Raw genomic sequence first — 26,148 nt, forward strand, 5'->3', positions numbered from 1 at the left:
ACGAAAAAACTGCTTTCAACTGTTTGATGATGACGATGATTTCAATGACGAATTGTTCAACGTTAAGCCATGTCTGCTTGACATATGTATAGAGTTTTTAATTTTTAACTGTCAGACGCAGTTCTTATTAAAGAAAAAGTTCATGTTTTTTGAGCAACATCACACAGTAGTGTATCGCAAAGTACCAGAATGGGAACTGCCCGGCTTAACTTGAGGGTCACCGCGGGGTCTCCAGGAGTTCTCGCACAGAAATGGATTCGTCCAGCCGCTAGTGACTGCTAAGTCAGAAAGACAAAAGCAAAGCAGGTTTTCTGCCGTTTGTCCCCACCGTGTGTCGTCGCGTCGATAAGCCCTCGACTCACAAACCTTAGCGGGATTATATTTGTACAGTACACATACCAACCAAAACTGCCCGGCACTGTCCGTCTTAGTCCAGTAGTGCGCGAGAGGAGACGAGATTAAATCGCGTGTTGTGGTTTGTGCAAATTGTCGTCTGGGACTCGACCTGGGCTCCTTCCGAGTCTGGCTGAACTGGACACATGTGAGTACCATTGAGAATGGAACCTTTTCGTCGGAGTCATGCTGATGCTTTGAAACGATTGATTCCTAGCTAGCTAGCACAATGGTCACGTTTGTATTTTTGTTTGTGCGTGTTAAGAAAGAGGAATAGGTACCGCCTGCTGACATGGAATGGACATAGTTTTTTAGTGGTCATAACTCACTCAATGGGGACTTGTCAATTTTTGCCAAGCGCAGCGAATAGCTGGAATTATGATTGCGCACGGCTTCCCCACTGAGTTAAACTTATGGAAGCCGATGATTTTGCGTATTGGCACACTGGTATGACCTTGTGCTTAATAATTTGTGCAGCATTTTGCTGATTGACTTGTATTGTGCTGTCTTGCAATGGGCATTCGCTTCCTTAAAGCTGTGACAAGCGTATCAAATTGAACTGGCGGTGACGTTTGTGAGTTTTTTATCAAGTTTATCATGCACGCAAATATCGTCTGGAGAAAAAGAAGTATATTTTTGAACACATGAACCATTGGTTATTGATGTTTCTAATCGGATATCATCCCAACAGACGGAATCGAAAATCTACCACATGCTGAATGACAACCAGCAGTTCTTGATAAATAAACTGCGCACAAAACTTATCGTTATTAATATTGTACAATAACGACGACCACCTTAATACGGTATCAGGTATCAGTAGGTCGGCTCTAGAGGCACGTTCTCCTCCATTTGGGAAATTTGTGCCATACCTTAATACGGACAAGAGCGACTGAAACAACCGGATGTCACCAATGCGTATGTGAATTCTAGATAGCGTTTGCGGACGATGATGAACTCGATGAGATTACTACCCAGGTAACCAATAAGCACTTTCTTCAGCATTAATTCAGCATTATATGCGCCTTTACAGCTGGTCAATTAATGCCACTCAGCCATATATGCGCCTTTAATGCTACATAAATGCAGGTTTTGGCCCAATATACGGCTGCTTAAATGCTGTACCTTCAGGAACTTCTTAAACAACTGTCAAAATAGTAACACCTTGACTGTAACGCCTAAAATGAAACAAACTAAAATATGTAGAAAACATCGCCCCTCTCACTTCCGCTCCAACACTCGCTCTGTCATTTTACACTATCATTTAGTACGGCATATTTTCTGGTAGGTGTTTTTTTTTTGCTGATAACTTCTCTAACTGCGACTCGATCTCAAGACCCTGCAATAGAACGTGTTGGAAGGAACTGCTGCGCGCAACAGGATAGGCTGAAAATGAAGCTGTGAAGTGCGCTGGTTTTTGGTCCTATTTTAACTTTGTAGTGATTGACTATCATTACTGCTCAGGAGGCATTATTTTACTTTGAGTGTTTGTTCGAAGTTGAACGAGGAAGATGGTAATGGCCACAGGAACAGAAATGTAAAATCATCTTTTTCACTACGCCATGTTTGTTTGACATGAGTAATACTTTTACCACATAAAGTAACTTCAACAGACATCGGTAATTGTTTACATAGACGCGACGATGCGACAAATATGAAAAACGAATTTGGTGCTTCAAACATAGCAGAAAAACAATATTTTTTTAGCAGTTTTGTGGCTTTCAAATGACATTTGGAATGCTTAAAACCCAAAACAAAATGTGCATTAGGAATGCTACATAGCAACTGACGGTTTTTGAACTGCATTTTGAATGCTTATTGAAGGTATCTATGCTGTCATACTGCTATGCTCGGGCAGCTAGCAGATCAAATGCAAATATAAGACTGATGTACTACTTACTCAAATGCTTATTGGTTACCTGGGTAGCCATCCCGAGTAGGTGGAAAAATCTGATAAATAGCATATTCAGTTATGATTGATTGAATTACTGAAGAGCAAAAACTGATATTGGTTTGGTTGGTAAAATAACAAAAATAATAGCAAAATCTAATATGGTGAACTACTCAATAATAGCTCTTTAAGATATTACAAGATCAAAACAATAGCAAACAAGATTTGTCACTTTTTTCTAGAAAAAAAAAATAAAAAAAAATGTCAGCATCCAGCATCAAACCTACGACCTTAGGATTCACAGGCGGCGATGCTTACCACTCAACTGTGGCTCGCTGTTGTAAATGACATGGGAATAAGAGCATGCGGCTCTTCGTTTCCACAGCTCAGAAGGGAGCACATGGCATTTCACTAACATTGAGCCATATCTATGGGTGTATGTGTTCCATTTCGTGCAGAAGAGCTAAACTTGTTCTTATGTAGAAATTTTCAGCTATTTTGACAAGAACAAAAACTGATATCATATCACTTTGAGCTATTCGTGCAATATTCATTAGATTTTTGAATAACTCATCAAAATCACATCGAGCTATGACAGCAAAAAGTGTTCGATTTGAGATATGATTTAGATATTCTCGTCTACCCGGGATATTTTCAGTCACTGAAAATCAGTGCATCATCTTTAGCGGCATATCCAATATATGTATATTCTTTAGTATATTCTTTCCCACACGCTACCACAAAGAATTTAGATTTATCTTTGACTCTAAATCAATATTGGTGCAGACCTCCAATAGTCGAGAGATGTCTTGGCCGCATCCTTGCGACAGCTGGGGAAGGATGATTAGTTCGATACCTACATACTTAACTTGTTAACGCCTAAGGTGTCTCACAATTGTAATCTTCATAAAAATTTGTTATCAACAGTCAAGCTCCAATAAAACAAAAATGATATCGCGAAAAAAAATGGAAGCCTATGGTGTAATTCAAAACAAAATCTTCATTATGGGTCCTCAACACCAGATTTTTTTTTCAAGCTCTGTATTAGCACAACTTTTATCCTATCGTTGTATTCTGATCCGTATATATGTACACTTCCGATCAAAAGTTTGGGGTCACCCCCTCAAAAACATGTCATTTTTTAGGCCCATATCTTCGCCAATTTGCGTCCGATTTCAAAACCCTAGGTCTCATTCAAAAGATAATAAGTCAAAGAAACTTTAAATACGATTTAAAAGAAACTTTTTCAAAAAAAAAAATTGTATGTAAACTTAACCCAAAGTCGCCAAATTTTCTAAAAAATGAATATAAACTTATGGCAGTGTCGCTGGAAATTGGGTCGACCAAATTTTAAGATGAGTGCGGTAATATAACCCATTTTCTATTAGCTTTCATCTGCTTTTTACAGAACTTAGCTAAAAAATCCAAAAAAAAAAAGTTATGTAAATTGATTCTTGGTGTCATCGACCAAAACTTTCGGGTTACTATCGTAAAACATGGAAAAGTGATTTGTTGATATCTTTGTCATCTTCCATTCAATTTTATTTCTTCTTGGCTTATTTGAAACAAAATGAATGATACTTACTGCATAGACATTGAACCACACATATTTGTTGAAATTTACATACTAGAACTTAACGTAAATTTGCCTCATTTTTTGAAGTGTGGTGAAATGTGTTAACTTTACATAACATTGTTATACACAAAAATCGTTAAATACGTTAAGTTAAAGACATCAAACGTAAATTTAGTTAATTATCTTTGAAATGAGTCAAAAAGAATTAAAATTGAACTATAAATGACGAAGATATCATCAAATCACTTTTCCATGTTTTACGAAAGTTACCCCAAACTTTTGGCTGATACATCATATTAAGGGATGACCCCAAACTTTTGGTCGATGACATGAAGAGTTAATTTCCTTAATAACTTTTTTTCTAGATTTTTTAGCTAAGTTTTGTAAAAAGCAGTTGAAAGCTAATAGAAAATGGGTTATATTACCCCTATCATCTTAAAATTTGGTCGACCCAATTTCCAGCGACACTGCCGTAAGTTTATATTCATTTTTTAGAAAATTTGGCAACTTTGGGTTAAGTTTACATACCATTTTTTTTTTTTTTTTGAAAAAGTTTCTAATATCCCAAGAATTTTTCTAGAGATCTTCAAAGAAGCTAATCAAGGCGTTTCTCCAAGTATTCCTACCAGAATTTCTTTGGGAATATGTCCACCCACAGATAACTTCAGGAACACTTTCATAAACTCCTCCAAGAATTTTATCGATGATTTTTACTGAGATTTTTTTAGTTACTCAATAAAGTAGGAATTCCACCAAGGTTTCCTAGGTGTTTTTTTTTTTCAAGAATTTCTCCATAAAGTTCTTCGAAAATTCCTCCTGAGATTTCATCAAAAAAATACGAATTTCTCCAGATATTTCTCTAGAGATTAATTCAAAAGTAATTCTTGAGAAATTCTACGGGAGATTTCTTAAAAATTTTCCTCAGAGATAACTTTCGATAATCCGCCAGGGATTCTTTCAAAAATATCTTCAGAGACTACAGCGGAATTTGGGTAATTTCTTTTGGAATTACAGTGAATGATTTTTTCAAATGTTCTCTTATTTTTTTAAGAAAACCGTCTTAAATTATTCTTTTGGTATTTCTTCTAATGCGAGGTATGCACTTCAAACGGAATCGCTCAAGTAATTTTCGTTCAGTGCATTATTTTTCCGTGACCGGAATGGTCAAGAAATTTAACACAGCAAGCCTCACTTGATTTGACGTTTCGTTTCAGCTCCGTACTAGGATCCGGAATAAAGCAACGCTTTCGCATTTCTTGAGCGATTCCTTGCCTGAATTTCCCACGCATCGAGATAGGCCAAGAAATTTCTTGCGATCAGCGTACTACCCATAAGGCAACTTTATGAATACCATGAGAAATTCCATCAGGGGTTGCTGTGAAAATACATCCATTTTCTAGAAATTGTTCCTGTGTGGCTCCAGCAAAAATAACTCCTGGCATTCCTTCAAAGATTCCTATAAGAGTTGGGTAAGATATTCCTTCAGGGATTTGGAAGAATTTTCTCCATAACATTCTCTATCGAATACCCTGGATGATTGTCTCAAGGGATCTCTATCTCTTCTTAATAAAACTCCTGTTGATATCTTTGGAAATTTCTAGAAGAAAGGCTTGAATATTTTTTGTCCAGGACATTCGTGAAACATTTTCTGAAGTTATCTCTTGAGGAATTACATGATGAATGCTTGCAAAAATACTTAACGAAACTCCTTTAGATATCTCCCTAATTCCTAAAAGAAAAAAAAATCTTGAGAATCTTCTGGAGGAGCTCTGAAAAAAATTTCATGGAAAAAATGCTTGAGACATTTTTGGAGGTAATCCTGTAGAAATCCAGAAAGGAATTTCTGCAAGAATCCCTTGAAAATGTTTGCCAATATCCCGACAGCAATTGCAGACATTTGTACTGGAAGAATGCTTGATTGATCATTCAGTAAATTTCTCATGGATCCTTAAAGAAATCTCTAGAAGAACTTTTGGAGATACCTCTCTCTGGAGGTATTCATAGAAGAATTTCCCGTTCAATTTCTGAGGAAATAATTATAAAAAAACCTGAAGGGTAAATTTCTGAAAAAAAAAATCCTGCAGAACCAAAAACCAACAGGAGGAACTGGAATATGAAAACTAACGGCAGGTAATCATATAAGGATTTCTTGAAATATCAAAAAAAAATGCCCTGGAATGGATTTTGGAGTAATTTGTGCAGTAATTGAATGAAACTAAATTGAATGGAATTAAGAGAATCTTCGCAGAAATATCTGAAGCACCACCAGAAAAATGTATGAAAAAATCCCGGGAGAAACTTCTAAATAAATGCCTGATTAAAAACCTTGAATATGTGGAATTATTTCTGGAAAAAAAACAGAATTTCTAGAAGAAACACATTGAGAAATTTCTGAAAAACCTTGAAAAAAATCCAATACAATTGCTTGAGAAATTTCTAGAAAAAAAAATCTGGAGAAATCCTAAGGAAAAATCCTAACAGAAATTCTGATATTTCTAGATAAAATTCGGACAAAAGCGTTTAAAGAAATATATCAAAAAATACATGCCCGAACTTCCACAGCAATCCTCTTGAAAAAGACTCCTATTATTACCTAAAAGAATCCCAGGATGAATTTCTGTATGAATTTTCGAACAAATCCGTGGAATAGTTTTAAAATGAGTATTTTGTGAAATTTATTGAGAAACTGCTGAAAGCATACCGAAGAAAAATTTCTGAAAGAATTTCGGAGAGAATCCCTGAAATGCATTCAAAAAGGATCCTTGGGGCAATCTTCGGGGGATTTTTTGTTGAAATCATTCTGCAAAATGGCGGTATTCATGGAGAAAGTTTTTAAGAAGGACATGCTATGGACTAAATTCTAAAAGAATACTCGAAGGTCTCTTTAGAAGAATTCTTGTTGAACTCATAGAAAAAATCTTGCAGAAATGCCCCTTCCGCGATAAAAACGAAAAACACGTAATGTTGCCAGTATCGGGAGCGCTGAGATTTAGGAACCTTGAGTAACCAGCTCTGATTTTACCATGACAGCACTGCTCAAGAAGAATAAAAAAATGACTGGCAGATGACGTCATGGTTTACTAGAGTATCTACGGGCATCAAAAAGCATATTTCTCTCTGTTTCTCTATTTTTCTCTTATGATCCCACTCTCATTAGCTGCTACTCACACTGGAGGAAGTTCTTCTGTAGAAATCCCGGGAGAAATCCCTGAAAGTCACAAAACAAATTCCGAAAGAAATGCCGTTGAGAATCCCCATGGCATCCTCAAAAAAACACGGAAGAAATTCCGGCTGGAAGCTCGGCAAGACTCCCTGAAAAAAATAATTTAAAAATCCCGGGTGGCATCATAGGGAAAATCCCTTGTGGAATGTCAAAATACCGAGATGAATTTTTGATGACCCCATCAATAATCCTGGCATGAATACCTGAAAGACTCCCTCAAGATTCCCTGAAGGAATTTCAGCAGTAATCCCTGAAGGAACCGACTGGAGCATTTGTCAGTTCAAGATTTTCTAAAGCAATCCCGGCAGAAATCCTTAAAGGTATCCCGGGAGGGTATACTAAAGGAATTCTGAGAGTCATATCTGGTAGAATCCTGAGAGGAATCTCGACTGAACGAATCACAGAAGAAATCCCTAAAAAATAACCCAAAAAGAATCTTTCAAGGAATACCAGCAGGAATCCTGGCACGTATACCTGAAAGAGTTACACTAGAATTTTCTAAGCATAATAGAAATCTTTGAAATAATACCAGGAGGAATCTGTGAAGTGATTTTCTGAATCAGGGATTACTTTATTCCTGGAGGAACCACGTAGAGACTACCTGATAGAATCCTTGGAGGAATCATGGTAGGAATCTCGAATGAAAGCTCAACAGGAATCCCTGAAAGAACCATAGAAGATATCCCAGAAAGATTAATTAAAGAAATCCCTGAAAAAAAAAAACTCGGGAAGAATTTTTCAGGGAATCCCATCAGAAAGTCCGGCACGAATACCCAAAAAATCTAAGGTTGCCTGAAGAAATCTATATTCTTCCATATTCCTTTCCGGGAGGAATGTCTAATAAACAGGGTTCGCAGAAACGGATGACGTCGAATAACAAACGCTTTGTCCTAAGCGGTGTATGTTGGCAACAAAGGCGCTCCGCAACATATGCATGTCATGCGACGATGACTATGAAACGACTTGGGTTCCAAAATGCCCGCCATCACTCAAGAATGTATTTTATTTAACGGCAATGCGGCTTCGAATATGTACCATGCGATATGAATATCTATCGATAAGGTATATGAATAAATATCCGACGCCATTTTTGAAAATCAAAATGACGGACCATAATCCAAAATGGCGGCCAATAATGAATAGTAGTTTAACCCTTTGGAGCCGGAGGGGTCATATATGACCCCGGCGATGAAACCGAGCATAACAAACGTGTTTGACACCAGCGAGGTTGCGTCGACAGCGGCGAAACAAATCGGCTCCAAAAGGTTAAGCTATGATACCATGCCATATAGCTATCTATCGATCGGGCTCGATGAGTAGAATCAAAAATCGATATTTGACGCTATTTTGTAATCCACGTTGGTGGCCACGGAATGGTAATATGAGCATGATACCATGCAATAGGTATACCATAGATCATGGGTATATCTATCGATCGGTGGGTAATGGTAGATGGTAGGATGGAGACTAGTGTAGAGCGTATAGTGAAGGATTAGGATAGAGAGTACGGTAGAAGGTAGGGTGGAGGATAAGGTAAGGCTAGAGCAGAAAGTAAAGGTGAGGGCTAGAAAAGATGATTGAGTGGACGGTAAAACGGTGAGAATTAGATAAGATGAGATTTCTCGAGATACCTGCAGGAACTCTTTCCATGATTTCTTCAGGCATTCCTCTCGAGAATTTCCCCAGGATTCCTACCGGGATCCTTTCAGATGTTCCTTTCGAAATTGCTGTGAAGATTGCTCCTGAGATCTCTTCAGGGATTTCTGCAGGGATTGTTTTAGAAAATCCTGAAAGAGTGCTTTTAGTTATTCTATTTGGCATTCCTGTAGGGATTGAACTCCTTATTTCCAGAGTTCCTGTTGTTATTCCATAAGCAGTGTACGCAGAATATGACACTGCAAGCAAAAAACAGGCAACAAAGAAGGCCGTCAACAACGCTTTGTTTTTTGGTTAGCAGATTATGACAAAGATGGCTTTTGAGTTTGCTCGCAACATAAACTGTAGGAATATTTGTCTTGCCCTGTTCACATAGTGGTTTTCGTATTGTTTTACAACTGAAACTCAACTATGAGGTACGCAAGTCTTATTTCATCCAAATGCTTATGAACCCGATGATGGGAGTCAAAAATTTCTGCAGAAAGCCCGGAATATCGACACACGCATGGCAAGCGATGCTCGTTGTATCACAGAGAACAGGCATCTATCTTTGCTTTCTGCCTTGTGTAAAACTTTGTAACGGTCATATCAGAGTATGTTTTTATACTCCTGTTGCGTGGTCCCATCACTAACACTGCCATGTTTTCATTTTTGTTTCCAGTGTTTGCCGTTTTTGGCATTCGAGCGCTCGTGTCGCTTTGTGGGCTAGTGTGTTTTAACGATAAACACTGCCATCGTGTGGTCAAATCGAGTTTATAAGTCGGGCAGTCTCCGTTGATGTCGTTCAGGTGCACTTAAGTCCTTTACACACGATTTCAACGTATTGTTGTTCAAGATTAAACGTCTGTTCTCTGTGTACATACATACAAACATCTGAACATACAAATAGACAAACATACAAACATATAGACATGCATAACCGGCAGAGGGGGTATTTTCGGCCTTGGTAGTCTTTTAACGGCAGCAAGAACAGCTATTGCATAGTAACCCGACAGTTTCAGTTATCACCATCGGGTTACAATGAATTAATTGTTTTTGCAGCCGTTGAAAGACTGCCATAGCCAAAAATACCCCCTCTGCCGGTTGTAATACCCACAGGCCGCCATCTTGGATTATGGTCCGCCATCTTGATTTTCATAATGGAGTCGGATGTTTATTTCTGAGTTCTACTTACCAAACCCTTTCGATAGATACCAATATTGCATGTTATCGGAAGCCGCATTGCAGTTAAATAGTATACATTCTGGAGCCATCTTGGAACCTAAACCTCCATCTTGAATTCCAATATCCATATCCATAACCTGTACAACCTAAGGAATGTGTATGCCAAATTTGATTGATATTGCTTGACGCATATAACTTTGGAATGCGTCAAGCAATATCAATCAAATTTGGCCGGAACATACATACAAACTAATATATTTGCGATTTCGTTGCATTTTAACACGATTTGGCTCCTTAAACGTATTTTTCCTGAAAACTAGAATTCAATAGTTTTCAAAAAAAATAACTTTATAATCGTTCAATCGGTTGAAAAGTTTTGATATTTTGAAAATTTTTAGTTTTTGAAAACTTTGATTTTTTAAACCACCCTATCTGAAATTTGATCACTCTAATGACAATATAAAAAATACGGGTCTGTTGTTTTGTTTTCGATGAACTAGAAGCCCACAAGTTTCACGACAATCGGAGTTGAACTATATCGATTATCTATGGAGGCTGCATACACATAAACATACAAATAGACAAACATATAAACAGGCAAGCATATAAACATACAAACATACCATACTTTTATATGTATTGATTAACAACTCTGCCGAAGACATAAACTATAAATTATTTACAATTGTCAAGATTCCAGGGAACTAAATTTCTTTCGCATTGGAAATGAAGCTCATAGATCGTGAAAATATGTAATCTTCGCAGCACCGTTCACGCCACCTAGTGAATCACTCACAACCTATATTGTCCACTATGAACAAGGTATGGATGCGGAGTAACATCTTCTCTGAAAAAAGTATTCAAAAATTTTGCTTAATTCTGGAAAAAAATCACATCAAAAGGACTGTCCTATTTATAGGACGCTGGGTGTTCGGGGTATCTGTCCTATAAATAAGATGCTGGGCGTATATGGGTTACGAAACTTTTAAAGATCTCTACACCTCTCATAGGAATCAAGGAGATGTTGTTAGTGGAAAGGTACCCAGACAACCAGGGGTCGCTCTGGGGGTCGGATAAGGATGCACGCATAAATTCGCCTAAATACGTACTGCGATGATTGTGTAAGGCTTCACTTAGTACATTTTCTTATGACACTTTATTTAACATTGGTGTAAAAATAAAGTCGCATAAATGCACAAATAAACTCGTTAAAGTGTACATGCAAAGTCATATAAGCGGGAATCGTTTACTGTTTCAAGAGGAACAATGGAGTCAACAATGGAAGAGTTGCTGTTTAACTCCAGATCGCCTGCCAAACATGCACAGCGCAGGTAACCCGAGCAAAGACGGATAACTAAGTGATATCACTTTGATACTAAACTATGTTATCGGTGTTATCACATTATTATTTTTGTTATTATCTTTTCCAATTGATGATAACAAATTTAGTTATCAATAATTTTGGTCTATCATATCATTTTGGCGATATCATAAAAATACTAAATAATAACAAAATATATTATCAGTTTCCAAACGCACATTTCAAAGCTTTCCCAAAACTGAGAGTCTGGTGGACTTCGAATCTAAAAATAGATTCCGCTTTCCATCTTCAATGCGACTGCAGTACAAAAGCGTAGCCTTCAACCACTCTCCCTCTCACTGAGTCCCTTTGGTACAGGGTATCGGCTGTGACCGGTAATCACTCGATCAGGGTTCGAGATCCACTAGGCACAATAGTTGAAAACATGAATTATAATTATAAGAAACTTTTTTCAACTGGTAACTATGTCGGTAAAGTAGATTTTTGCTATTTTGGTCGGTAAAATAGCTCTGAATGATAACCAAATGATAACAAATCCAGTTATCAATCAGCTGTATTTTTTCTTGTTGATCATTGCATGTAATGTTGAATAAAATACTGTATAACACAATTAGTTATCATCAACTTGAACTCAATGATAGCCTAACTTCTTATCATTTTGGTATTTTTGGAGTAAATTTGGGTAATCATTTTTGTTATGTTGGCTCTTAATTCAACCTAAATGATAACAAACTCGATTATCAAACGAATGAAAACCAGGTAACAGAACTTGTTATCATTTTGCTATCCGCCTTTGCTCGGGAAGCGAAGCGCATATCTACAAACACTGAGGTGAATTTGAGTTAGAATGTCATAATCAAGCATTTGGGCTTGCGAGCGAGCTCAACGAGCATGAACCAGTTGAGTTCTGTGATAAAATACTCACCTACGAAAAAGGTGTATCTTGAGCCCTGTGGAGACGGTTTTAACGGCCACATCCAACCCAGGTAACAGTAGGTCGGCTCCAGAGGCATGTTCTCCTTAATTTGGAAAGTGTGACTCGCTAACCCCGTTAAGTCCGACACGTTGATTCGAATAAGATGCTATATTTCATCGCAATAGAGCACACTGTGAATCGCGTAAGATCCAGGGTGGCCAGCGAACCGGGAAAACCGGGAGAACCGGGAAAAAGCCGGGAATTCGGAATCACCGGGAAAAACCGGGAAATATTCGGGAATTCAGATTGCCACCGGTAAAATTTTGCATTTCCAGGAATAATTCCATACTGCTCTATTATTTCTAATTATTAATAATCTGTAATGCCAAGCTTGTTGCTGGTTTAACAGAAGTTGCAATATTTCGATATATTTTATTGAAAATACGACTTGCGTTATATTTAGATGTTGAGAATTTTAAAATCATAATATCGGTTGCTGAAGTCGATCTGTTAAGTCATTTTAAAAGTTATAACTGTTTTTATTCTTAGTTTTCAGCAAATCAACAAGGAACAATAATTTATAATTCCTGCGTAATAATGTAAAGAGTTTCAGTAAACTTTAGTAAAGGGCAATATTCCTCTGAATTAGTCTTGTATCGATGTCACCAAAATACAATAATGCTACAAAAACTAACAAGGGCACTCACATGTTTCTTTTCACTTGTCTACATCAAATTGAAATTGTGGGAAATGTATTTTAACAACAGCAACAAGGAATTGATGAAAGACAGACTAAATGGAGTAAATAGGACGTTGTCGTTGGCTAAATTTTAACAACAGTTATGTACAACTAAACTTAAACCTAGAATCAGTATTTTTACTTGGCCAAACGTAATTCTAAGCAGTTTTTTTGGCAAGTGTTACTAAAACCAATAATGTTATTATATGGAACATGAGAGACGAACACAAAACAATAAAGCCTATAGGCTTTCTAAAAAAAATGTAAAATTGTTAAAAGGAATTAACGATTGCTCAAAGGAATTCAGCAATAAGGCCAGTTTCGTGTTCAAAAGGAATCGCTCAAGAAAGTTTTAGACCAATTCCTGGAATAAAAATTCCACAGTGACAGCCATTTGAATTGTCATTCCTTCGCAACTGCGTACTGCGAAGAAAAACGGTTTCTTGGGCGATTCATGCAAGAATGTCTGTAACATAATTGCTTTCCATCAAAAGTTTGAATATTTTTTATTACACCAACGAACCTAACCTCAAAATGACTGACAATTCTCAGGTCATTTTGACAGATGTAACATGAGCATGAAAAGGACGGCAACAAAATCGATAAAGTAGACTATATGATCCGTCTTTTTCGTGCATGTGTGTAGTCTGTCAAAATGACCTGTGAAGTGTCAAACCTCTTCATGGCTATCTTTGTTGGTGTAATGAAGAATTTTTCAAAGAAGCCTGTGTGCCAAAAATGGCTGAATCTGAACATGTTGTTTAAATTAAGTTGATATGGAACATCTTCAAAATTTTAACACAAGTATCAGGCATACTGTATCAATTCTAGTGGAAATGATGTTTTGACGTTCAAACTAAAAATGAGAAGAAATGTGAAAGTACAGTTACAGTTGCAAAAATGTACATGTACAGTTTTTACAGAAACCTATGTTTCACTGGCATTGCAAAAAAATGTCATCAGGAATTAAAATTCTTAAGAGATTATTTCTGAATTTTACCCAAAAGAATCTCTTGAAGTTCACCCAGGAGTTTAATTGAAAATTCAAACATATGTTAGTTCTCAAATTTATTCTGGAACAGCTCCTGAACCGATAGGGATTATTTTATTCAACACAAGTAAACAAACAAGTAAAACCGGGAAAAAATTGAAAATTTCGGGAAAAAAACCGGGAAATCAAAATCTGAAATTCACTGGCCACCCTGGATAACGCTTCAAGTCATAGAGTATTGATATTGTCCCGGCAATGCACGTACATAGCCTCCACTTTTGTATGCATAAGGTACTTTTGCATTATCATATGCGATGTAACCTTAATGTATAAAAGTACGTATACCACGGTCATAAAATACGTGCAAATCGGTTGTCTGAGTTATGGCCACTGTATACGTTTGATCATCGTTCAGGCACCAAATTTTCAAAATGATATGTAAGAACGAACTCACCAAATTAAACAAATCTCAGTACTCCCGAAACGCAGATATATCGCGAATAAGACGAGTTTCGGCAAGTCGATATAAAAATGCAAGTTCATACGGAGCACCAAAAACTCGTGTGAAAATATTTGTTATTATTCGATATTCATGTCATATTTAGATCGGTCGCAAATTGACATAAATTTGAGCTAAAAATACTTCGCTTATTAGAGGTGATTCCATTCGACGCCAAAAGCGCATCAAACCCACCGTCATTAGCTGCATAACCTTAAAAAAAAACCCCAGTGTCGGATCATGTGGTGCCGATCATTGATAGTCTTTAACCCTCTAATACCCAATCCCGCCTTTAGACGGGGTATAGTTTGAGCATTTTTGTAATTTTTGTTTCGTGGAAAATCAAACTTTTTATATTTTTGGCTGATATTTAGGGCTTTTCTGTATATCTCAAAATGGTTTTTGGTGTATTTTTAAGCGTATTTACATTTTTTTAAAAATCATCGAAAAATTGATGTTTTAGTCACCTTTTAGAAGTCATTGTTTATTTTGTATTAAATCGCTACAATTGACATATTTTAATTTTTTCCCAAATCATTCTATCCTTGTTTAATAGTTTAAGGGAATCGAATACACTCTAAAATTATTTTCCTTAAAATTACACGGAAAATAAAATTTTCTGTGAAAAAAATTTAAAATAATAATATTTTAACAATAATCATAAAATCTCAAAATGTTTTTATCTCAAAAAATCCGTTCCCCAAATTGGCTTCCAGGAAAAATAAAAAAGTGTGGGGATGTTCAAAAATAAAAATTAGAAAAATCAAAAACTGAAATTCACGAAATCGAGAATCAAAAAGAATCATCTTCCAAAACATGTTTAAATCGATTTTAGATGACGAAAAATGATATTTAGATCAAAATCAAAAATTTGGGTATTAGAGGGTTAATTAATAATCATGTCACACTCTCCCTGGTTTTACCACTTTGCATCCGATTCATAAAATTCTCGTCATTGACATACAGTTGGCCAGCAGTCAGTGCAACGGATATGCCTATATCGCATCAACTCTATCATTGATATTTTATTATTTTCTCGAAGTTGTGAATTGCATCCAATCGCAGCACCATACCAGCCAGTGTAGAAACGATCAAGTCCATGTGCATCGTTAATCCCGATGGCTACCGTATGTTGAAACCAACGTGCTTCGACACAGACTCGATACCAGCATATGCCACTATACCGACTTGATGGATGCTTGTATTTATTGAATCCGATTCCTTTAATTTGAACGAAATATTTTACGATCAGCATTGACCTACATTGGTCGCATGCTTCCACTGAGCAATCAGCGAATTATCATCGGAAACATCATTCACAAAGACCACACTTTATCAATTTAAAAATGTCATTGCAAAAAGGTGAAAATCATAAACCGAAGAAAAAACTCCACTATCATTGTCCACTCTTCTTCATTCAAGATAACTCTAGGTCTAGGAGAATGGTGAAGAGACGAACTGACATTCGTGGACATCTCCAAAGCGTCTTCAATGGTAAAATCTCATCATCGCCGGTACAGCAACCAAGGTATGCGACCACCAATGGTTATAGCTATTGCATCATTACCCTTAGATCACCGTCAGATGCGTCATTATGCTTGCTTGCAACAGTATTTACCGCAGCTTCGGACTCCAATGATGGAGGTGATCAAACCTAAGAGAAAGTTTCGCGCCGATTCCCGGCAAAAACTGTATCCACGCGACATTACTCCACCTTCGTAATGGTTACTCGGTGATGACGACAACGACAACGATGCAATAAGGTTTCGCATTGCTCGGATATCCCCATCAGCAGCCACCGCATCTCGTTAATCAGCTCTTCAATTTCAATTAATTCTGAAGCAATATTTGAAAATGGCGGAACGATAGTTCATTCCATCAACCGTAGACATTTCTTTCAGTCAAGTCCCTATCACGACTCAACAATTGTTTCACTGGCTGAGAAATTGCTATTTCCTACGGACGTTCCGTCCTCTTCACTTGTTCGGCCACATTTATTACCACGATGGCACGGGTCTCCATCCGAAATGACTGTTTACATCTTGATTTAAATTATAGCAAATGCCACACATTTTCTCACAGAGTTGAGTAATAATCAAAAATAATAATTGCTATCTATTTCCTGGTTTCCTTCTCTGTTTCCTTCGCAGAAATGATTTACTGAGTCCGGATTGCCCTCCCCCGAATGTGAGGAAAAACACAGCCTGAACACAGATTGAAGGTAAGCGATATAGTATAGTGTGATGCATGCCAATTTGCCACAGTGCCTTGCCTATCTGCTCCAGTAGAGTGAACCGTTGCATATTGCATATACCTACCTATCTACAATTCGAACGCCTTATCGGTCTTGTTAGCATAATTGAGAGCATTTGCTGTGGGCCTCTGCTGTGCCCCAACTGCAAACCGGTCTCCAGCTGGCGATGGCGTCAATTCCGTTGAACTCAGTCAGAGTCAGGGTTTGTAAACGCATATGTGGAATCTGGCTGGCACCAGTGCAGCACCGTGCTATTTGTCAAATGCGCCGCAACCACAACGGAATTCGCTTACAAGTGCAGTTTCTTTGTGCGTTGCCGACAGGTTGAGTAATGACTAATTGTGGACTTACGAATGTGCATAGCTATAGAGCACTGCACTGTTTTGATTTAGTATGGGATTTTGACGTTTCGTGGCCTTGTTGTTTACAAAGTTTCTGTAAAAGTGAAAGAGAAGGAAAGCTTTTCATGCAGTGCCCTATAGATAAGTAGGTAGGAGTATGCTACTTTGCAAATGATGCTTGAGTCTTGGTTGGAGTAGTTATTTTGACATATAAAATCCTTGGTGTAAAGTTTCTTTCGTTCTTAATGACATGAACTTTTGCAACAATGTTGTCCATAGTTTAAAATATTCAAAACAAACAGTATGCTTCAGAATTGTTGATTTTTTTCGGTGAAAAAATACTTTCCAAATCGTTGTGGCATAACTTTTCGGCCTACCTTATTCAGCCATCATTAGATAAAAAACGTTTGTTCACCACCACTGTGACCTATTAAGTTGAAAGGTCCAATCCAAAAATATAATCCTGTCAAAATCCAGTCAAAATCCAAATCCAGTCCAACCTAAACGAATTCCAAATCCATACCAAATCCAATGCAACCCCAATCCAAATCAAATTCATAACCAATCAAAAATCAAAATTCAATTCAATCCTAATCCAATCCAAATTTAATCCAATTAAGATCAAATCCAAATCCAATACAATCCAATTCGGATTTAAGCCGAGGCCAGTTTTCATGTAATCTAAATCTGTTGCGAATCCTATCCAAATCCAATCCATATACATACAAATTCAGTTAAAATCTAATCTATATTCAACTACGAATTTTGTCTAAATTCTATATAAATTCGAACCAAACCCAATGAAAAGCTAAGACAAAACCTAATTTAATACATTCTACTTACCATACAACCCATAATCCGATTTTAATCCAATTCTTATTCATCTCCAATCTAATTCAAATATAATGCTATCAGCATAGTTTCAAGTCCAATCCGAGTCCATTACATATCAAAAACCAATATCAAATCAAATACAAATTTGACATACTGGAGATGCTATTATATAATTCTTCCATTTTCAATTAGCCAAACTACTCCACTGCCCTTCCATTACTGCCTTCTTGAACTCAAATAAAAATATTGTTTCTCGATGTGAGCTGACTTTTCGTACATTCGTCTTAGCATGGCGTAGTAAAATACAGCATTCACAGATTTTCTTTTATTCCATCATAGAATCGAATCATTGGTGCGAACCAGTGAAAAATGAAGATTTTTTTTATATTTAATATTAATTGGCAAATAATAATATCAATCATCAAAGATTGCGATGCTGTCATCGAATCATCAATTAGTGTTAGTGCCTTTCCCATGTCTAAATTAAACCAAAACAAAACAATAGAACGGCGACATTCCGTCGGCCGTTCCCTGGAGTGCTTTAAAGATGTGATGGAAAAAACGTGGGGAGTGACGTTGCTAAGAAAGTTATTGTCACTCCATTGTTAGCTCTCCTTCCTGGGTTAAGATACAGGAATTTTCCCCTCGAGTCCAGACTCGAAAGCCCATGCTTAAGTGCCATTACTCGCTCTCTGAAACGAGAACGATTATAATAGACTTAGAATATCAATAATAGTTTAACAGAAAGTAACAAGTGAATTCATGAAAATATACAGAATTATAACGAACGTTCTCAGCATGATTTCCTATACTATGTCAATCCCAACTTTCGGATTCAATTCGTCTTGAGGCGGTGGCGTCTTATAAAAGTACACAGATTGTCGTTGTTACCGCTGCATCTCTTCTACTTCTTGCATAAAGTTGCCGCACACATTCACAGAAAAAGAGTACATCACCGAGCTTCTTTGGTATCACACACGGAATCTTCTCATCGGCCGAATCGAATTTTCAGCTGAGACGTGACAGCGAATCAAATACACATCCATCCGTGCACACAGCGAACTACGATTCCTTTTCTCGTCATCCTATTTCAGTGCCACGTACCGTGATATCCTACAGTCAAACATTTTTTAAAGCTCATTATATCAGTAATGAATACTCAAAATGTATTTTCATTGAATGCGGAGATATAACAGTTCAATGTTAGCGATCTGATAATTATGCCTTTTACTAGAATATTTCTAACGTCATGTGAAATAGTCCGATCTTTCCCAAATTTGAAACCATAATAGATAATCAGTTGGTCAATTTACAGTGAAAGTATGTGGTGAAAGTTTTAATGCCTGTTTCGAAAACTTACTGCTAGTTGATTGTTTTTTATTTTTTTTTTTTCAAAAATGTCAATATATGTGCTATTTATATATCAGGCCAAACATTTCAATAGGTCCTATCTGCATTTGAGAGGCTCTCTTTATTTACTTCCTCTTTCAATTATTGCAATGTAATGGTACACTTTTCAACTAGTTTTGCAGTACAAATTAAAAGACGATTATTTTGACCATCGTTCAATGCAAGGAGACAATCGATATACAAATAAACAGCTGAGATATTAACGAAAGAGAGGGAAACCAAAGAGAGCCTCTCTTCTGCAGATAGGACCTTTAGACATGTTTGGCCTGATATATAAAAATGCAGTGGCATACGTAGGACCGCGCATAACTTGCGAACGGAAAGTCCGATTTTGGTCGTCTTAGTTTTGTTCTGTTAGTTTTCACCCAAGGAAGGTTTATGAGGCAAAAAACATGGACAAATTGAGAGTTTTCGAAAATCGACCGGGGACTTGGCCTTGGATAGAAATTAGAAACGTCAAAAAACGCAGTAGGCAAGACGAAGTTTGCCGGGGTCAGCTAGTATACTTATATATTTGGGTTTCATAAAAAAAAACTGCTATACAAGTTTCGGAACTCTTGATTCGTCACTATAAATGTGACAATGTCTTACCCATCAAATCAGAATCTTATCTAGCGAGCAGTGAGAGACCAACTATCCCTTGCGGGAATTTCTCTAGAAATAACTTCAGCAATTCCATCGATAATTTTTCTAGAAATTCCTCAGAGAATTCTTCAAGAAAATCTTCAAGAAATCCCTAAAAAAATAGCTCTTGAAATTTCTCCGGGAATTCTTCTATAAATAAATTTATGGACTCATCTATTAATACTTTCGGAAAGTTATCAAGCAATTACTCCGGGAGTTCCTTCAGAAGCTCCTTCGGGTATTCCTCAAGAAACTACTCCACGAGGTCCCCCAAAAATTCCTCCGGGAACTGCTTCAGAAATTCTTCCAGGAAATCTTCCAGGAATTACTCCAGAAATCCCTCCAGGAATTCTTCCGCAAATTCCTCTAGCAATTTCTCAGTGAATTCCTCAGAAACTTCTCCCATTTTTTCATGGAAATTCCTCTAAAAACTCCTCCGTAAATGCATCTGGGAATTCCACCAGGAATTTCTTTAGGAAACGCTCCAGAAACTTCTTTGAGAATTCTTTCACAAATTCTTAGAAGAATTTTTCGGAAATCCATTCAAAAATGCCCTAGGGATCTCCTTTAGAAATTCAGAAATTCCTTCGGAAATTCCTCTGGAAATTCTTCTAGGAGTTCTTGCAGAAATTCTTCTAATAATCCTCACGAGGAATCCGTTCGGAAATTTCTTCGGGATTTCTTCCATTTTTTGGGGTATTTTTCCAGAAGTTCCTCAGGAAATTCTTCCAGAAATTCGTTTTGAAATTCTTTAAGAAATATCTTTAAAAAAATCTCTGGGAATACATCCAGAAATTCCTCCGATAATACCACCAGAAAACCCTCTGCGAATTTCTCTAGAAATTCCTCTCTGAATTTACTTCAAATTTCCTCCGGGAATTTCTCCACAAATTCTGCCCGGAATTTCTCAAAAAATTCCACGAGGAATTTATCCAAAAATTGCTCTGGGAACTGTTCCAGAATTATTTTCAGAAACTCTTCCGGGAATTTGTTCTGAAATTCCTCCTGAAATTCCTCCGGGAGTTTCTCCAAAAATTCCTGCGGGAATTCGTCCAGAAAGTCCTTAGGGAGTTTCTCCAGAAACTCTATCGAGAATTCATCTAGATATTATTAATCCGGGAATCTCCGAGAATCCAGATGTGCTTCCAAGAAATCCTCTGATAAATTTCCTCAGAGAATCCTTGAGAAATTATTTAAGGGAATCCTCAATAATTTCGCTCAAGAATGATCCATGACATTCGCACACATACATCCTCAAGAAATTCCATCAGAAATCACTCAAGACATTTGCTCAAGGAATTTCCTCAAAGAATCCTCAAGGAGTTCCTTCAGTGGATCCTCAAGAAATTTTCTCAGAGAATTTATAAGGAATTCCCTTAGGGTTTAATCATAAAGCTTCGGTAGGGATTCTCAGAAAAATCGTCAAAAAATCCTGAACAAATTTCCGCATGGATTCAGTAGGTCGGCACCAGAGGCACGTTCTCCACATGGATTACTTGAGAAATTCTTCAAGAAAGTACATCAGAACATCCTCAAGACTTTCCTTCAGGGATTACTCAAAAAAAAATTCGCATCGGCTACTTAAGTAATTTCATCTGGGATTTCTTAAGAAATTTTCTCAGATAGTTTTCAAGGAATTCACTCAGGGAATCCTCAAGAAATTTTCTCAGTGATGGCTTCTGTGAGAATCATCAAAGGAATTCCTGGAGGCATTCCCGAAGCAATTCCAGGAGGAATTCCCGAAGCAATTCCTGGAGGAATTCCCGAAGCAATTCCAGGAGGAATTCCCGAAGGAATTCTTGGAGGAATTTCCGAACAAATTCCGGGAGGAATCTCTGAAGAGATTTCTGGAGGAATCCCCGAAGAAATTTCTGGAGGAATCCCCAAAGCAATTCTTGAAGGAGTCCCCGAAGGAATTCCTGGAGGAATCTTCGAAACAATTCTTGGTGGAATCCTCGAAGAAATTCCTGGAGGAATTCTCGAGGAAATTCTTGGAAGAATCCCCCAATGAAATTTCTGGAGGAGTCCCCGAAATAATTTCTGGAGGAATCCCCGAAGAAATTCTTGGAGGCGTCCCCGAAGGATTTCCTGGAGAAATTACCGCAAGAACTCCTGTAGGAATCCCCGAAGGAATTCCTGCAGGAATTCTCGAAGAAATTCTTGGAAGAATCCCCGAAGAAATTCCTGAAGAGATCCCCAAAGAAATTTCGGGAGGAATCCCCGAAAGAATTTCTGGAGGAATCCCCGAAAAAATTGTTGGAGGAATCCCCGAAGGATTTCCTGGAGAAATTACCTGCAAGAATGCCTGGAGGAATTCCCGAAGAAATTTCTGGAGGAATCCCCGCAGGAATTCCTGGAGGAATTTCCAAAGGAATTCTTGGAGAGATTTCCGAAGAAATTCATGGAGGATTCCCCAAAAAATTCCCGAAAAATTTCTGGAGAAATCCCCGAAGAAATTCTTGGAGGTGTCTCCGAATGAATTCCTGGAAGAATCCCCGAAATAATTCCTGGTGGAATCCTCGAAGAAATTCCTGAAGGAATTCGCGAAGAAATTCTTGGAGGTGTCCCCGAATGAATTCCTGGAGGAATCCCCGAAATAATTCCTGGTGGAATCCCCGAAGAAATTCCTGGAGGAATCTCCGAAAAGATTTCTGGAGGAATCCTCGAAGGAACTCCTGGTGGAATACCCGAAGAAATTCCTGGAGGAATCCCCGAAGGAACTCTTGGAGGAATTCCCGAGGAAATTCCTGGAAGAATCCCTGAAGAAATTCCTGGATAAATCCCCAAACAAATTTCTGGAAGAATCCCTGAATAGATTCCTGGAGAAATCCCCGAAGGAATTCCTGGAGGAATTTCCAAAGAAATTCTTGGAGGGATTTCCAAAGAAATTCCTGGAAGAATCCCCGAAGAAATTCCTGGAGAAATCCCCGAAAGAATTTCTGGAGGAATCCCCGAATAAATTTTTGGAGGAGTCCCCGAATGAATTTCTAGAGGAATACCCGAAATAATTCTTGGTGGAACCCCCGAAGGAATTCTTGGAGGAATTCCCGAGGAAATTCCTTTAACCCTCTAATACCCAATCCCGCCTTTAGACAGGGTATAGTTTGAGCATTTTTGTAATTTATGTTTCGTGGGAAATCATTTTTTTATATTTTTGGCTGATATTTAGGACTGTTCTGTATATCTCAAAATGGTTTTTGGTGTATTTTGAAGCGCACTTACATTTTTAAAAATCATTGAAAAATTGATGTTTTCGTCACCTTTTAGAAGTCATTGTTTATTTTGTATTGAATCGCTACAATTAACATATTTTAAATTTTTCCCAAATCATTCTATCCTTGTTTAATAGTTTAAGGGAATCGAATACACTTTAAAATTATTTTACTTAAAATTACACGGAAAATAAAATTTTATGAGAAAAAAATTTAAAATAATAATATTTCAACAATAATCATAAAATCTCGAAATGTTTTCATCTCAAAAAATCCGTTCCCCAAATGGGCTTCCAGGAAAAATATAAAAGTGTGGGGATGTTCAAAAATAAAAATTAGAAAAATCAAAAACTGAAATTCACGAAATCAAGAATTAAAAAGAATCATCTTCCAAAACATGTTTAAATCGATTTTAGATGACGAAAAATGATATAAATCAAAAATTTGGGTATTAGAGTGTTAAGAATCCTCGATTAAATTTCTTGAGAAACCTCTTAAAGAAATTTCTGGAGGAATCCCTGAAATAATTTCTGGAGGAGTCCCCGAAGAAATTCTTGGATGAGTCCCCGAAGGGTTTCCTGGAGAAATTACCGGAAGAATTCTTGGAGGAATCTCCGAAGAGATTTCTGGAGGAATCCCCAAAGGAATTCCTGGAGGAATATTCCCGAATAAATTCCTGGAGGAATTTCCGAATAAATTCTTGGAGGGATTTCCCATGAAATTCCTGAATGAATCCCCGAAGAAATCCCTGGAAGAATCCCCGAAAGAATTTCTTGGAGGAGTCCCTGAATGAATGCCTTGAGGCTTCCCTGAAATAATTCCAGGAATTCCCGAAGAAATTCCTGAAGGAATCCTCGAAGGATTTTTTGGAGGAATTCCCGAGGAAATTCCTGGAAGAATTCCCAAAGAAATTCCTTGAGAAACCCCTCAAATAAATTCCTGGAGGAATCACAGAAGGAATTTCTGAAGGGAACCTTGAAGAATTTCTTGGAGGAAGGAAGGAATTCCGGGAGCAATCTCCGAAAGATTTACTGGAGGAATCTCCGAAGGAATTTCTGGAGAAATCCTCGGCGGTACCCCATGTTAATTCCTGTAAAAATCCGTGAAAGAGTTTCTAAAGAAATCCTCAAACGAATTCGTGAAGAAATCCCCGAAGAACGAAACTGGAAGAATCCCCGAAAGAATACCCTCAGGAGTTCCTGGAGGAATTCCTGAGAGAATTCGCGGAGGAATTCCTGGAGAATTCCCGGATAAATCAGTGTCGGAATTACCGGAGGAATCCCTGGGGTGATTCCCGGACACGGAGAAATCCCCGAAGGAATTAATAGGAATCTTCATTGGAATTCTAAAAGAAATGCTTGGAGGAATTCCCGAAAAAATTACTGCGCCGAAATCGGCGCATTAAAGTTAATACTCCGATTAAAATCAAGGATAATACTGCTTGATGACTAAAAAAATTGGGGATAATACGTGATTGGCGTCTAATATGCTGTGGAACTTATCGCCATTGACCAATCCAAATTCCTGTGTGATAGTGGTTTGTGTTCAGATTTCCCGTGTTAATCTATCTGTAAGAACTTTGTAAACATCTTTTGTTCTCACGTATATGGATAGGCTTGCAGTAGGTTTCGTGAGACTTATTTTGGACAATTCAATAAAACCTATGAACAGGTTACGCGTAACCTAAAAGTGTTAGTGACAGTTGCTGTTACACAGCATACACTTGCAGTTCATAAGTTGTGGGGCGAAGCCACTGTTTTATTCGCAACTTCAAAACCACCCGGTGAACTTGCTCCAGGCTGATTCGAACCTTGTCGTATAATCCTGCTTTAGTAGCTTAATATGAAGCGTCTGCAATAATTGCCATCGGAACAAAAGAGTGCCAACGACATTGCAAGTGATCTCGCGCCGCTTGCAAATCTGTTCATTATAACCGCGTGACGGTCGGCCAAGCCAGCAGGGGGATATCAGCCCAGCTAGTTCGGTCAAGGTTAATGTCAATTACCTTCTTGAGGCCCGTGTGATACTTTGTGGTGTATGATGATGATGATGATGACGATAGCGAAGGCGTGTGTTGTCTTTACAAGCACTAGAGAGAGAGAGACCTCATAGAATAATGGCTTTCCCGTTTATGGTGGGAATTTCGAGTGCGACGCTTTTTTATGATAATTAATGATTTGGTTCTCCTAAGGACGATGAGGATTGCTTTTGAAGTGTTTTGAGTCTACCACATGGAATCTGCAGACAATGAACGCGAGCGAAGCTGAGGGTCATTTCGCTCTTACGGCTGCTGTTGCTGTCGCATTAGGGAGGTTTTATAGCGACAGTTGAACCGATGACATAAGTCACTAATTTTGCATGTTTTGCTCTGGAGGTTCTCACAATTTGTCACGGCTATGGTATTTGAATAATAGCCGGAATTGGGAAAGGTTTATGGCTAGGTAGGTGCATTGTTTTAAACGTTTTGGTTCTAGAGAATGCACATTACGAAGTAATAGGGTACGAGTGCCATCAGTAATCTCACGCTCCCATTTTCATCCTATCCGAGAACAAGCGATTACGGCACCGTTTGATTCCGTTCTTTTGTGTTTCATACGTGCTCACTTCTAACAAAAAATACAAAATTAAGAAACAAAACAAACAGCGCTTCATTCCTTTGTTTTTAGTAGGATGAAAATGGGAGCCACATGCTTAATAAGGGAACCAATACCCTACATTATCTCAGTTAAGCCATCCAAGGTGAAGGCTGTATGCTTGGTTACCTTGTTGGTTGCTCAACATAACTGTAACAAAGTTTTGTGTTTTTCTGTTATTGAAACAATCAAGTGTTGTTGTATAGATTGATCTTTTGGGAATAAGTTGTTGTTTCTATTATCTGTATGCAAAATTGCCAATAATCTAAGGGGTTGTTCATAAACCACGTAGACCAAATTTTTGTCATCTCAGACTCCGCACCCCTCCCCCCCCACCCTCGTAGACTTTTGTCCCCCTCTCCCCAGAGAGTCTACGTGGTTTATGAACCCCCTAATCGGAAACGAAAGAACATTGCTTACAGTAAGGATTAGCAGAAACGCTAATATACATATAGGCATCAAATGGAGCCC

General features: G+C 37.7%; 1 protein-coding gene across 3 annotated transcripts in view; it reads left to right on the plus strand.

Moving 5' to 3' along the window:
- The window catches only part of LOC109433065 (uncharacterized), a 433,734-nt gene that overhangs the window by 193,284 nt on the left and 214,302 nt on the right, over positions 1–26,148 (plus strand). For all 3 annotated transcript variants that reach the window (XM_062851185.1, XM_062851186.1, XM_029859575.2), the window contains one exon: positions 16,520–16,590. The gene's annotated coding sequence lies outside the window, so the exon portion shown is untranslated. The remainder of the gene's footprint in view (positions 1–16,519; positions 16,591–26,148) is intronic.

This window comes from Aedes albopictus, chromosome 2, assembly GCF_035046485.1.
Source record: "Aedes albopictus strain Foshan chromosome 2, AalbF5, whole genome shotgun sequence".
In the NCBI taxonomy this organism is placed as follows: domain Eukaryota; kingdom Metazoa; phylum Arthropoda; class Insecta; order Diptera; family Culicidae; genus Aedes; species Aedes albopictus.